The following is a 16,150-nucleotide window of genomic DNA, read 5'->3' on the forward strand; positions in this document are numbered from 1 at the left end:
GTGTTTGTGGAACACTGCACTTAACATCTTTTCCAGAGCTTTTGGGGGCAGTGACCAAGATAAAACACAGGATGATGCAAGAAGCCACTCTTAATGCATTTTGAAAGTTCAAAATAATAAATATGTGTCCTCTCATCCCAGTTAAATCAAAGATAAATATCATTTAAATTATAAAATATCTAGAAAGTTTCCCGATATTTACAAATTTTATGGTAGACTTTAAATAAGAAAGGGATTAAATAAAGCCCAAGAAAAAATTAGAAAATATTTCAACAATGATTAAAAAAAACCCAAAATATCAACCCTTATGAGATATAGATAATAGTGGTTCTTAAAGAAAAAGTGACGTTAAATGGTTTTAATCAGACAAAAGGGAGAGAGGGTAGTGCCAGGATTTACACTTAGATCTAGTTATTAAGATTCGTTAACATATTGCTTCTCAAAACTATTTAATAAAACAAAGCCTTACATTGTATATCTTTTTCAAAGAATTTTCAAAAAGATTTCAGTCTATCCTGAAACCATTTTGTAAGATAGCAGTATAGATATCATTTCCACATCACAGTTTACAGAAACTAGTATTTAGAGGTTGACTTGACACTTAATTTGTGAATTAGGACCAGAGCCATGGCCTTCTGACTCCTGGTTTCCTATCTTTTCCACATACTATTCTTTATGATAGGTCAGAGAGAAGCCAAGAAGAATAGATTTTTTTAAAAAGGAAAAGAAAACACATTTGTAATTCTGACTAGCTATCCTCTATCAATGATGAAGTCCCATTTTCTGCAATCAAGCATCCAGTTAACTCCATCAGTCACCAAATTCTCTTTTCATAATTTATGTTGTCCATTCATCTTTTTGTAATTTAAATTTTATTTTATTTATTTTATTTTGTTCTAATTAGTTTTACATGACAGTAGAATGCATTCATACATTTGTTAGATCATACATAAATAGAGTGTAATCTCTCATTTTTCTGATTATATATATGGTAGGATCACATTGGTCATGCAGTCATATATGTACATAAGGTAATAACGTCTGTTTCACTCCACTATCATTTCCTCCCCCGTACCCTCTCCCCTCCCTCTCCCCTCACTCTACCTAATATACAGTAACTCTATTCTTCCCTATCCCCACCCGCCTATTGTGAATTAGTATCCACATATCAGAGAAAGCATTTGGCCTTTTGTTTTTAGGGTTTGGGAAATATTCTTATTCATTAAAGACCTAATAGTTCTACTACAGAGTTGTGAGAACTAAATGAAACACTATCTGAAAGAGCCAAGTAGAGTGCCTGGCAGACAGTAGGTGTTTCATAAGTGCTAACTGTCATTGTACTACATTAGAAATCTACTCCGTGACCTTTCGTCAATTTATGCGGTTCCATTTCTTTACTCATTATATCTACCCCATTTGCACTATTATGTACTTGTTTTGTGTTTCCTGTACATGCCATGTACTATTGTTATCAGTATATGTCTGATTCTGTTAATAAATGCTAAGCTGCTGGGAAAAAAATGGTTTTAACAGGAAAGTATATAATTAATTATGCAATCATTCAATATGAAATACTAGAGAGAGAGAGAGAGAGAGAGAGAGAGAGAGAGAGAACAAGATTTACGTAATGAGATAAATGAAACAGAAACCAACTATAAAGCACATCTAAGAGGAACAAGTTAGGTTTTTAAAAGTAGTAATGAAATGTCAAGCAAATAGAAAAAGAGTATGTAATAACAAATTCCATCATTATATATCACTAACAAGTGACAATAAAAAGAAAAAAGTTAAATTTTTAAAAAGTTGTATAGTTTAAAAATGAATTTATAAGTAATCTTCTACTTAAAGAGAAATCTCCAGGCCCAGATGGCTTCACTAGTGAATTCTATCAAATATTTAAGGAAGAAACAATTCCAGCCTTTCTCAGAAGCTCTTGCAAATAAGAGAAAAAAAAAAAAATTCTGAAGTTTCTTTTATTAAGCCAGTGTTACCCTAAAAGCAAAACCTGAGAGATATCTTAATGCAATTACAAACAAATATTTCTCATAAAAATAAATATAGAATTCCTCATTAAATATTAGCAAACTGAATCCAGCATCATGACCTAGTGGGGTTTATCTGAGAAACACATTTATGTTTAAAAATTAATCAATTCACACATTAAGAAAAAAAATTTTTTTATGATCATGTTAATAGTTGTCCAAAGAGATGCACTGGAGAAAATTCAGCAGTCATTCATTTAAAAAAAAAAAAAGTCAACAAAGAAAAAATAAAAAGAATTTCTTGAATCTAATAAAGGACATCCACAAATCAAATCTATAGCCAACATTAATTTTAATCATTAATTATGAATGATTTCCATGTATGATTGGGAGCAAGTCTCTGAGTCTTTTTATATCAAATTGTATTGAAGGTTTCTACAGAACACAGGCATTAAAAAATACAAACTAAGAATTTTTAAAAAGCACTTAAACTATTATTCTTGAAGCTCTTAATTTTTAAAAAATTTTTGAGGAATATATAAAGCAATAATTACAATTAATAAGTGAACTTACCAGGTGACAGGATATAAGATCAATATGCAAAACCCAACCCAATTCCTTATTATATACCAGCAATAAACAGTTGAAAAATCAAATTTTAATTGTCATCTTTTTTTTTTTTTTTTTTTTGATACCAGGATTTGAATCCAGGGGCTCTGAACCACTGAGCCACATCCCCATTCCTTTTTATTTTCTATATTGAGACAAGCTCTTACTAAGATGCTTAGGGCCTTGCTAAATTGTTGAGGCTGGCTTTGAACTTGTAATTCTCCTGCCTCAGCCTCCTGAGTTAATTGTCATTTGTAATAGCATCTAAAAGCAGCAAATGCTTGTATTTTTTTAAAAAAAATGTGTCATAAAAATATCACAAATAAAATATAGTTAAATTCATAGAGATATGTACTATGTTCCTGGATCAGGCTCAATCATATTAAAATATCAACCCTTCACAAATGGATCTGTAGAATCAGTACTAACTCAGTAAGCATTTCTGTAAAAATGGACATATAGATTCCACTAGTCTAATGTAAATTCAAAAGAGTTAGAAAAGCTAATACAACTTTCAAAATTTTGGAAGCATGAACACTACTTGTTTCAAGTCTTATTATTAAACTATTGGGCACTGTAGGTGCCAATAAGGATATATAAATCCATGGAACAGAATGGAAATACAGTAAATAAAATTGATGGAATTGACAGAATTTGACAAATTCTGAAAGGTAAGTCACCTTAGCAAATTGTACTCAAAATGATGGAGTTATCTATTTAGAAAGAGATTAACTTTAACCTCTATTTGGACATACTACAAACTTACTAGAACTAGATCATAGACCTAAACATAAAAGCTCAGCCTATGATGTCTCCAGAAGGAAACATGAAAAAAACTGTTCTCAGCCTCAGAGAAGTCAAGGATATTTTGAAGGGGGAGAAGGGAGTAGATATGAACAAAACACAAGTTTGGTAGGTTGGAATTTATGAAAATTTAACATTACTGCTTTGTAAGAGACTGCTTAAACCTGAAAGTGCAAACTTTCAAAAACATTTTTTAAACAAAAAAGCAGGAAATATTGATAATAATTTTATCTAAGGAATTCTATCAAAAATATATAAACTCCAGAAACTCAAAAAAAAAAGGTTAAACAACCAATTTTTTAAAAAAGATAATTGCAAACAGACTTTTAACAGCATAAGACTTATGAAGGGTCACAAGCTCATGAGAAAATGTTCAACACTGGGGAGTCAAATGCAAGTTAAAAGCATACTGAGACATCTTTTTATACTCACTAGAATGGTTAAAGTTTTAAAAGGTTAGTAACTTAAATATTGACAAGGACATGATGCAAAAGTAACTCTCAGATATTGCTGGTAGACATTAAAATGCATACAGTCATTTTGGAAAGTAGTTTGATAATTTTTTATAAAGTTATTTATATATCATGAATATAGCAATTGCACTTCTGCAAGAGCATAAATCCACAAAATTACTTGTGTGAAAATGCCAGTTAGCAATAATCATGATGTCAAAGTGTGGAAACCACTAGAATATTCTTTGGTAGGTGAATGGAGAAGCAAAATGGTAGAGCCATGCAATGGAACACTCTCAGTGGTAAAAACGATTTTCTGGGGTACGTAATCTCACTGGTAAAGCTCAAAACCATTACATTGATTTTAAGTGTTACCAGGTGGAGGTTTCATTGGCTCTTGTGTTCCTAAAGAAAAGATTTCAGATGAGACACACAAGCAGTGCATTGTGTGAGCAAGGAGATTTATTAAGCAAGAAGTGAAAGTATACTCCTAAGAGGAGGGAGCAGATCATCCTGCACAGAAACAATATCCTGGCATCCCATTTAGGTTCAGTCTGTTTTTTTAATATCCAATCTTGTCTGAGTTTTTTCCTCCCTTTTCCTTATCTCACAAGATTGTCAAACATGATTGACAAGTAATGTCAATGATTGACAAGTCCATGTGCTGTCCCAGCATTATCTGTGAAAATCCATAAAGCGGGTGGGGCCAAAACCACAGTGCTAATGATTTTATAATGGCTTGGTAATTTGCCACAGGTTACCTTCAAACATATGGAAGCTTAGTGCCTGAGCCCAGGGGATGGTTTGATGAGCAGATGTGCTGTTTCCAGGTAGAACACACAGTTCTAAATGCAACTGGGCATAGCCCTCCTGTCACTTGTTCTCTCCTCTTGGTCGACCTCTAATTTCCCTCTCCTTTCCTGTGGACTTGCTCATGTCTATCCTAACTACCTAATAAAAGAAGTCAGACAAAAGAGACTATATGGCACTAAATAATTCCCTGTATGGAAACGATTCTCTGGGACGGGTGTATGGGGTGGAGTTGGTAGTCAGATAAAGGACTGATAATAAGGTAATTTCTGAAATGGTGACAATGTATATTTTGATTTTTGTGTTGGCTACACATTTATGTAAATTTTTGAAAGTCCACAAAGTATGTAAAATCTGTGCATTTTTCATATGTAAACTATTTCTCAATAGAGTTGGTTTAAAATGATATAAGCATATTTTAAGTCCTTAGATGACCACCCTATGAGGACCATCATGTGAATTTATTTTCAACAGTTCAAATATGTTTATTATTATGCTGATATGGCATTTGGTACAATTTTAATAGTCACAGACTCAGTAAGAAACAGCAGTGAATCTTCATAAATAACAGTTGTAGTTATGTTAAGTAGAGGCCAGTCACTTTATGGGAAGCCCTGCTAATGAAGCTCTGAAGTAGTTTAAATAGAGAAAAATGTTGAAGAATCCAGGCCCCACCAGGCATGAAACTCTGGCAATGCTGAGCACAGAGGAACCAGAGTAATTAGAAACATGGGCCTCCCACGCTGAGAGCAGTCATGGGGTTTCGGAAAGATTCCCTCCCTGTCTCGTTAAACTGGTGGGTCTAGCTTCAATTTCACTGGTTTTATAGTTTATTTTATATCTGATCTGTAAATTCATTTTTATAATTGTCTAAAAACTATAAGCCTAAGGATTTGTAGTGTTTTACGTTTGCATATATTTAAGTAAAATTATAATAAAAAGAATTTAAGTCAACATTGGGGGATCTGTGTGAATATTTCCTCCTTTAAAAGAGACCAATACATTATTCAAGGCTGGAAAATGCTGAGTATTTCCAAATGGTGTTTTAATTGGAAAAAATCCAGAAATCTTGATTGAATGCTGGGTCTGCCAGAAAAATGTAGCCGAGCTGGCAATGGCGACTCTTTGCACAATTCAGGACCAGTTCTGTCTCTGAGAGCACAGAGGCAGATTTTCTGGGATGGCATGAAAGGAATTCTTGTGCAGAAAAAAGCAGTGGTTTAATCTCCAAGTAAGAGACCACTTTAGAGAGCAGTGAAGATAGACCTAAAACCCATTTAGGGTCTAATCGTTATGGTGGGATTTCAATATCTGCAGGTAGGTTTGGGGGCCACTACGATATCGCTGAATTCAATTAATAAACATACTGAACCATTTGATTTGTCAGGACTTTTGAATTTGCAAGTGACAGAAAATTCTAATTCAAAATGGCTTAGGAAAGAAAAATATTTTAAAAAAAGAAAGATACAGGGGATTTGCTGATTGAAAAGAACAGCAGTTGAAGACTTCATCAATTCTGCGAGGACCTCACATCATATGATCAGTAGATGATTTGTCTCCGTTTCTTGTTTCAGTTTTCTTCTGTGCTGTCTACATATCAGATAGACCCTATCACTTGTAGTGCCTCTAGCTGAACAAGCCTTAATATTTACAAAATTCAGGACTAATGGGAAAAAGAAGAAAAAAAATTAGTAGTCAGATGATTCAAACAGAAGTCCTAGTCTTAACTCTTATCAGCCCAAAAAGATGATATTAGCAACCCACATCACTCATCATGACACAAAAATGCTGGACATACTTGTTTTCCTTGTTCCAGGTGTTAGCTCCATCTGAAAAGCAGTTGGGCTAAGAATGGGTTGGCTTTGTTTTCTAGAAGAAAATCAATTTAGTATTTGTTATCAGAAGAAGGAGAATGAATGCTGGGTGATAAACATTTATGCACCTTTTGCCATAAAGATATAAATGTCTACTCTCTGTATAGAACCTCCAACAAAATTAGTATGAGCATCAATAAATAAACTTCTAATAAGTTAATGGTAATACTATCTTTGAGGCACAAAGAAGAAATAGTTGAATGTAAGAATAGAAGGTAGCTTTGGAACTATTTGAAAAATTTTTACCTAAAGAATATTAGGGAATTTCTGGCTTCTGATCCAACATGTACAAAAAGCTTAAAAGTCTTCCCTCTGTACTTACAAATAAAAAAGTTCAACCCCCTGAAAAAAATCAACAAACACTCCTTCAGTTTTTTGAAAAAAAATGAACTCATAAGCAAACCTCCATTCCCAAAATTAGATAAGTGAATGAATACAAAGAATCAAAACTTACTGGAGCAGAAATTCAGAGTAGCAACCTCCATGGGAAATACAGATGGGGTAGGAAAACCTAAACTGTAATTAACTAATTGCTTGAGGTCAGTGTGAACAAGTCTCACACTAAAAATTCCAGCTGAACCCAGACATAGGGACCACCACACTTATGTGAGTTTTGTCTGCTGTAGCTTCACCAGATTCTTGCTTCCAGCAAAGGTATGGAAAAAGGAATTATTTTGAAATATGCCAAAGCATTCTGTTCTTTTTGCAAAGGTTTGGCCTCAGAAAAAACTAGTTAACAATGCTTAACCTGCTGGAGTATTATCAGAGTCTAATGTCTTTGGGAAAAGGAATACTCAACTTCAACCCACTGCAGTCATCCCGTGCCACCCAAGGAGGATAAAACTAATTTAAAAGCACGGGTGACATTTAAGTGAAGGGGTACAGGTCCACCAAAGACTGAAACCTGATAAAACTAAAGAGTGCTTCCCTTTTCCCCACTTAACATTGCTAAAGGCCTATTGTACCAGTTATTTTTGCACAATACATTATTCCCCACCATCAAGAAAAAAATTACAAGGCATACTAAAAGGCAAAAACAACAACAACAAAACCTCCCACAGTTTGAAGAAACAGAGCAAGCATCAGAACCAGACATGGCAGGGAAGTTGGAACTATCAGACAACTACAATTAATATGCAAAGAGCCAAAATGGAAAAAAAAAAATGCTAGAATGGATGGGCTATGTAAACAAAGAGATGGAAATCTTAAGAAAGAACCAAAAGGAAATTCTCAAGAATTCTACTGCAGCAGAAATGAGAAATATTTTTCATGGACTTATTAGTAAACCATACAAAGAAGAGAAAAGAATGAGTTTGAAAATATTTCAATAGAAACTTCTAAAATTGTAAAGCAAAAAGAAAAACTGAAGACAATAGAGCAGAATTGAGACAATTTTGGGGACAACTACAAAAGTTACAAAATATATGCTATGGGAATTCAAGAAAGAAAAAACATAGAGGAAAAAAAGGGATGGAAAGAGTGTTTGAAACAAAAGTGATTGAAAATTCCCCCAAATTAATGTCGGGCACCAAACCACAGTTCCAGGAACTTCAGATAACCTCAAGCAGGGTAATTGCCAGAATAACTGTGCCTACACATGTCATTTTCAAACTACCAACAATCAAAGACAAAATCCTAAATGATGCAAGAGGGGAAAAAATACCTTACCTATAAAGGAGCAAAAAAGAATAATATGACTTCCCAGAAATCATGCAAAAAAAGAAAGTGAAAAGTAAAATATAGTTAGGTACCACATAATATTTTTGTCCATGGCAGACTCCTTTTTGATGGTGGTTCCATAAAACTATAATAAAGCTGAAAATTTCTTGTTGCCTACTTAATGCATAACTAGAGAGAACCTCTATGCAGGCTATTATTCCAACTGAGGAAGTCCCTGAGAAGATACTGAAGCAATGCTGAAAAGATTACAGCATTTATTCCTGCTCTTTCTTGGATTTAGGATGATGTCAACAAGTAGTGAATAAATGATATCTGGAACAAGATTCTTAAGAGGTTCTTTCAAGCTATGAAAGATTTTTCTAAGAAAGAAGAGGTTGTAAAAATCAACAAGACTGTGGTTAAGATGGCAAACACCTTTGCCATGTGTGTGGTTGAGAATACTATTGAGGAGCTCCTGGAGATGGTTCCTGAGGAATTGACTAATGAGGAATTATCAGAACTGGAACAGGAAGTTGTAGCTAAAGAAGGAGCAGGAGTCAAAGAAACTGTAGGAGAAGGAAAAGAAGAATCCCCAAGAGAACTCACAGTGAAGGATTTTGCAAAAATGTTTGTGAACCTTAAAGAGCACCTTAAAAAGGGTGAAAATAGGGCCAAGTTTGTGGCTAGGTGGTAGAGTGCTTGCCTGTGATGTATGAGACCCTGAGTTCCATCACCAGCATGACCCAAAAAAATTAAAAATAAACAAATAAATAAATAAAGTGAAAACAAGGGTCCCAACATCATGAAAAGAGATGAATATTTGTGGCAGATCATATAATTACATGATGAAAAAAATAAAAAAGAAACAAACCAAGGGAACTTCCTTGGGTATATCTCTGAAAAGAGTACCACCTCCTTAATAAGAGCCTTAGAAAGATCTTTCAAGAGGAGTTCAAGAAGCTTCCATAGAAGATGCCAGCTCCCATGCATGCTAACACCTCTGAAAACCTTCCAGTGGAAGACGGTGTGGAGGTGGAAGACAGTGATCATTATCCTGACCATGGGAAGGCCCAGGCTAACGTGTGTGTTGTGTCTTTCTGGTTTTTCTTTTAACAAAAATGTTTACAAATTCAAAGTAAATAAATAAAAGCTTGTTCTATAAAATAAGGATATAAAGAAAGGAAGTATTTGTGCAGCTGTACAATGAGTTTCTGATGTAACCTAGTGTTATTACAGAAGTGTCAAAAAGTTTAAAGAAATTAAACACTTATAAAATAAAACAGTTACAGCAAGCTAAGGTTAATTTGTTACTAAAGGAAGAAAAATATTTTTGAATGAATTTAGTATAACCCAAGTGTGCAGAGTTTATAAAGTCAACAGCAATACCCTAGACTTTAATATCAAACTAGATATATTCTGAAAAATTATCTTGTAAAAATGAAGAACAAATAAAGATTTTCTCAGACAAACAAAAATTGAGGGAATGTGCAACCAGTAAAACTGCCTTGCACGAAATGTTAAAAGAAGTACATTAGAGAAAAGGAAAATGATATAGTTCAAAAACTCGGATCTACATAAAGAAAAGAAGACTATCAGAGAAGGAATAAGTGATGGTACAATGAAACCATTTTTATTTCTCTTGGTCAGTTAAGATCAAGATACAAAAGAACAAAATGAAAAGTCATGAGTTGGTACCTGTCCAGAAGCAAACCAGCAGTTGCATGGTAAGAAATCCTGTGCTTGGTGATAGAAACTTGAAGCTCAGTTCATCAAATATCCAGATATCCAGCTTAATTTGATGGAAGACAGAACATTGATTACCAGAATAATGTACCAAGTAGAATAACTTGGTATAAATAATAAAATGAAAGGCCAGTGATTAGTGTATGATCCAGTTTCAACAAGAATAAGATAGGGAAGGTTTACCCATTCTCCAACACTGGTGGACCCCTGAGTCACTTCCTTACTGAGCAGAGGTAGAGATCAGGTGTTGAATGCCTTACCAGTCCCACAAAGGATTCCCTTCTTCAACATCACAAGGGAGTAGGCATACACTGAGCAATAGAACAGGGATTTTGGGGCCACGACACAGAGGAATTATAGGCTTCCTAGTGCCTGATACTAAAATAAATGAGTTTCTTTTGATAACTGGACTAACTAGTATGTTCTTGTCACAATCAAAATAAGAAATGCCTAGAACTGCCTAGAAAACAACTAAGAAAGTTCAGGGGGGCTTCTTATGTGAGAGCTCAGTGCATTTGCAGGACAGGTATGCACGATTAAGCACAGCCTGGAGGTGAGGAAGTAATGAAGGAGACCTACAAAAAATCATCTTGTGTTTGTTGTTTTGTGTTTCTTTGTTAATTCATCTGATAAATATTTGCCATGCCCCTGACACATGCTAACAGATGTGGCATGTGTTAGATATTAAAAATGCAGAAGTGATTAAAAGCATGGTTGGGGCATGGAGGGTGAAATACGATTAAACAAGTACAATGGGTCCTCTATATTGACACATTCCACATCCTTAGATTCAACCAACTGTGGATCAAAAATATCCAAAAAAACTTTTGCATCTGCAAAGATCCTGCAGTCACTTTTTTCTTTTCATTGTTCTTTAAACAATACAGTGTAACAATTATTTACATGGCATTTACATTGTGCTACTTACTATCAGTAATCTTGAGATGATTTAAAGTACACAGGAGGATGTGTGTAGGTTATATGCAAATAGTATTCCATTTTATATAAAGAACTTAAGCATCCATGGATTTTAGTGTCTGCAGGGGTTCTTGGAACCAATCCTCTGCAGTTACTGAGGGATGACTGTATATTCAACACCAGCTTACAAGTGCTAAGGAGTTAGTATTTGAAAATAATGGGTTTTGCAGCCTGCTTTCATGATTTGATGGGTACAACCCTCTCCAAGCTCAGCCAGCCCAAATCACCACCCAACTGAGAAGGACCAATCAGAAGCAAATAGCATGGAAGGCAACCTACGCAGGAAGAGCCTTTTCATGATGCCTAAAAGTGTGCACCATTGCAGTGTTCTTGCACCCAATGACTACTTCCCACATTCTCCCTTGGTCTTCAGTTTCCCTGGTTTAATCACCAACAAATGACCATTTCCTCAAAGCCCATATCTTCTGCTTTTACCTCAACTATGAGCCTGTCATTGTTCTTGTTTCCTTAAGTTCCAGAAGAGTAGGTTCTTGCTAGAGTTTGGAAGTATCCCTCAAGGACCCATGTGTTAGTCTTGGTCACCAATCTGTGGCACTATTAGGAGGTGTTAGAACCTTTAGGAGGTGGGGCTTAGAGTAAGGAAGTCAGATCCTTGGGACATATCTTTAAAGGGGATATTGGGACTATGGAAGTTTCTCTTCCTCTTTTTTTTGGCTCCAAGCCACGAGGGGGTAAGCATATTTGCTTCACCACTTGCTACCCAGCCAAAATAAGTATTTCCTCCTTTAAGTTGATTATTGCAAATATTTTGTCACAGTGATAGAAAGCTAACAGGCCTTGACTGCTATATTATGTATTCTCTGGTTCCACCATTGCTTAAGTCAGTAACTGGCAACATCTTGGAAATTGTTGAGATGCCCCAAAGGATTTCAAAGTTTCTTGGAATATTATAGATTTTTTGGAAATCAATCAGCTTGGAAAAGACATGTGCCTGACTTTCTATCAAAGATCTATGTGTCACCTACTCATTATCAGTCCACTTGGAAAGACCCTCATTTCTTATTCTGCTTCTGCATTCTCAGCCTAGCAAGACATCCCCTGCATAGCTTCCTTGGGGAAATTGGGAAACAGGATATATATAATGCTAAATCTGGCTCCTGGGAAGACCGCAAACCAGGAAAGTAGTTAGGAGAAGGACTACCCCATGTCAGAAGTGCTCCAGATTGGATTCCAGATGTCCTCAATCAACCCCAGGGAAAATCCTGCCCTTCCATATCTACGGGCACCCAGCACCTTCGAGAGATTTCCACCTTTGGAACCATCCAAAGGAAGAAGGAAAACCTTGAATAATGCAATTAAAAATCTTTTACCTCTGCTTGACCCACCTGTATCCTTTCCAAAAGCAGCAACAGGATGTGCCATCATCAATCCCAACGATTCTAAGCAATCTGCTCATGGCACTTCCTAGACCAATAAACTCCAATCAGCCCTTGTTTCATAATAATTGTTTCAAAACTTTCTTACCCATCAGTAATGATGTGGTCTATGAGGCACATGCAGTCAATGACTGTGGTGTATTAAAAATGAATCTCTGGAAACCTCCTTCCAAGGAGAAAGCTTTTGTGACTGATTTTAGAAGAATATCTCTGAGTCATCCATTTGATTATTTGAACAGATGCTGCTAACTTTTGGCATCACAGCAGAAGGGATGAGTCCCTAAGGTGTGTTGTAATCAGGCAGCCTGTGCGGTGGGTCAGCCCAGGGAACAGTAACTCTCAAACCCAGGCATGTATCAAAAGGGTAAGCATTAATGGAGCTGTTGCTCTGTCGACTGGTAGTTTGCTCCAGAGCAGAACTTTAATTAGTGACTCCCTTAACAGCCAAGTAGGCTCTGTGTACATCCATAAAAAGCCATCTGAGCACCAACAGTGGCTTCTTCCACTCATTAAGTTGAGTTAATGGTCAACCTTCTGCCTAAACCACAAAAGTCCTACAGACCTGATCTCATGCGGAAGTGTTTTTGTTCCCTGTAATCTGGAAAGAGGAAGGTTTTACAGGATTTCCTTCACTAGTCCAATTTCAGAATTCAAGTTGAATGTGGCTTTGTCAAATGTGTGAACTAAATGTAAGCACCTGTTATTTATTTGAGCAGGGCCTTGGGCAATCTGACAGATAAGGTGAGGCATCTTCTTCATTTGTGCTGGCCTTGCTGCAGTCACTATACCTGGAGCATGATTTCCCAGAGGCCTTCCTGTCCCCTGGAAGCTACAAGGTACTTCCCCATCCACAAAAGCAAGGGTCATTAGCACAGTGTTATGTCTGTCCACTGCCAATCCTAAAGCTATTTCATCTCTGTATCCTCAAACAACTCTTCATTGGTGAGAAAATGCACAAGGTACTTGCTCTTTCCCTACATCTGTTTTCCAATCCTCATAAGGCCTCCTCTGTTTTGGGGGCCATTTTCCAATAATCCTAACTTCTTTCCATGTTTTATTTTACACCATCTCTTATCTACTCTAAAATCCAACAGATGATTTTGTCACTACCTCCTGTGAGCAGATCTAAGTGTTCTGGTATCTCTTCTATTTAATTGCCAATGGAGCCTCTGATGTGCATCCTATCCTAAAGTATCTTGTTTTGCATCTTCCTCCAAAGTGAACCTGCTACTTGGTTCCTTTTCTTTAAGGTTTCATTTTCCATTAAACTTCCTTCCCTCAGCATCTATTAATTTGTTCTCCCATTCACTGGCATCCTCTGATTTGCTGAAACTGTTAGAGGTGGGCACTAGCCTGAGGATGTGCAGCCGGGGGAATCTCAGGAACCAAACTCAAGGGTGATAACAGCCTGTGCATTGCTTCTCTGCAGTCTGATGAGTGTAAGGCCTGGTAGGTAGAGTTGTATAGTGTGGGCAGAACAGGGAAATGGGGGAGAACCAGATTAATTAACACAATGAGCAACTGAAAGAGCACCTTCTCCCACACAGCAGCTGATCTGGGCTGGAACATGACATGGGAACTGGAATCTCGTGCTTCAGGATCAACCTGGCCTTTCCCTATTAGCTTTATGAACTTAGTCAAGTCAAAACCTCTTTGAGGCACAGTTCCAAACTGAAAAAAATTAATCAACAACAACAATAGTGATCTTGCAAGACCCTCAAAATTTGAGGTGCTGAGTGAGATTGTTATGAATATACCCAGTATTGTGTACATGATAAGCGGATTTCTCCCAATTTTTACCTTTCTTTCTTCCTCCCTCCCTGCCTCCTCCCTAATCCTCCCCATATTTCCTTCTGTATTAGTCCATTTTTGATTACTATATGAAAATTATTAAGGCTGAGTACTTTGCAAAAAGAATAAATTGATTATATTTTTAATTAATTAATTAATTGAAAATTAATTTATTTGGGCTCATGGTTCTGGAGGTGCAGTCTAGGCAATGGCAATGACTTTCTTGATGGCAGTTCCAAGGCAGCACAGAGAGTCACTTGGTGAGAGACAGGAAATGTATGTACATCTATCTGGTCTATTTCTGTCTTTATGAAGCCAAGCAGATGCAATCCTACTCTAATGACATCATCTAATCCTAATTACCTCCCCAAGACCTCAACCAGGATCAGATTAAGTTTCCACCCTCTTCATAAAATAAACATTTGATTTTGGGGATTAAACTCCTGCATAAGTTCAAAGAGTGTAGACATATTCAAACAACAGCTTCCTTCACCCCTTCCCTCCCATCCTTTCTTCCTTCCATTCTTTCCCTTCCTCTTTTCCTCCTTCCCTTCTTATTTGGTCCTGTGAATATACTATGTGCTGAGCATAGAAAGATAAATGAAGCATAACCCCAGCTCTTTAGTAAGCTGATATTTCAGAGGTGAGTGCAGATACCCAGAGCAATGAAGAAGCTGACTGTTAAAAAGGCTGTAACAGAGACATAAACCATGCTGTAGCAGAGAAGAGGAAGGCAAGATTAATTCTGCCTAAGGGGACAGGAAAGGTGACCAACCTTTGAAGTGAAAGTCTAATCCTGCCTAGGACCCACTTGTTCTGCTTTGCTGAGGACAGGACCTGAGGCCCAGCACACACTTGCACTAGCTTTGGAATACAGTTGTACTTCAATTGACTTATTTAACTCTTCCACAAAGAGAGACAGAAGTAATAAACTGGATTCAAATGGTATGGGGGCCAAAGTGTGTCATGTTACCAGGCCAGTTAGGGTTTCCTATCCATTCAGAGATTCTTTCTTTTTCCTTTCAAAGACAAGAAAACAAAGACTTTACAGGGTGACTAGTCCAATGTTGTAAAACCAGACCCCGGTGAAATGATGAGACTAGAGGAGACTCACATCACCAAACTCCCTGACCACAGATCATTCAGTTTCTGCCTTTCACTTTTTTTTTTTTTTTCTGCCTTTTACTTTGTAGCCTGAAAAGACAAATAAAAAGTAAGGAAGAGAGGGAAAAGATGGAAGAGAGGAGAGAAAGGAAGGAAGGAAGGAAGAAAAAATAAAGTGGAGAAAGGAAGGGAAATGGCTAACAACATTTTATTATATTGGCAATAAACAAATTTTAAATTCCTTCGGTGCTAGCAAACTCTATACTAACAAGGTGTATGGGTGTTGTTCTTATTCACTAAGGACAAATCCTTCTGCAATTGCCTTCCTCCCTCATCTCATCTGCCTTATCATATCATCTCTGAGAATATCTGATAGAAAAAATCCAGTTAATCCTTAGTTTTGCCAGGCCCCTTCTTGCAGACATGAATAGCTCATATTTATGGCTCTCCACCGTGACCAGGAAACTGGGAGAAAGAATTTCTGATTCAAAGAGACCTGTTTTTGAGGCAGGACCAACAAAGAGAGAGACATCATTATTCCCTCACTCAGACCCCAACAATTTAGAATCCATTATACATACTATCATAGGTTCTTATTAGTTGCATCCATTTGGGGTTATCCCACTGTAGACATATACTTTTTATTAAACAAAGGAAAAAGGATATTTAATGACAGAAACAAAATCAGTTAATAAATAAGCCAAATAAAAAAAAAAAAAAACTTCCCGAATTCTATAAAAGTGTTTGATGGTGTCATAAGGTCCTCCACTTTGGACCCATTTCCCACACTGTATATAATCATACCTCTGAGCCCTATTTTCATATTGGAGGCACCATGAAATCCGCAGAACTCATATTAAAGACATCATAAAGACACAGAAGCCTAACTGATGAATCAGAGAATATGTGGAAGAGAGCTAGAAAGCGCTGAACGGATGGTGACCCAG

Source organism: Sciurus carolinensis, chromosome 8 (assembly GCF_902686445.1).
Source record: "Sciurus carolinensis chromosome 8, mSciCar1.2, whole genome shotgun sequence".
NCBI classification, from domain to species: domain Eukaryota; kingdom Metazoa; phylum Chordata; class Mammalia; order Rodentia; family Sciuridae; genus Sciurus; species Sciurus carolinensis.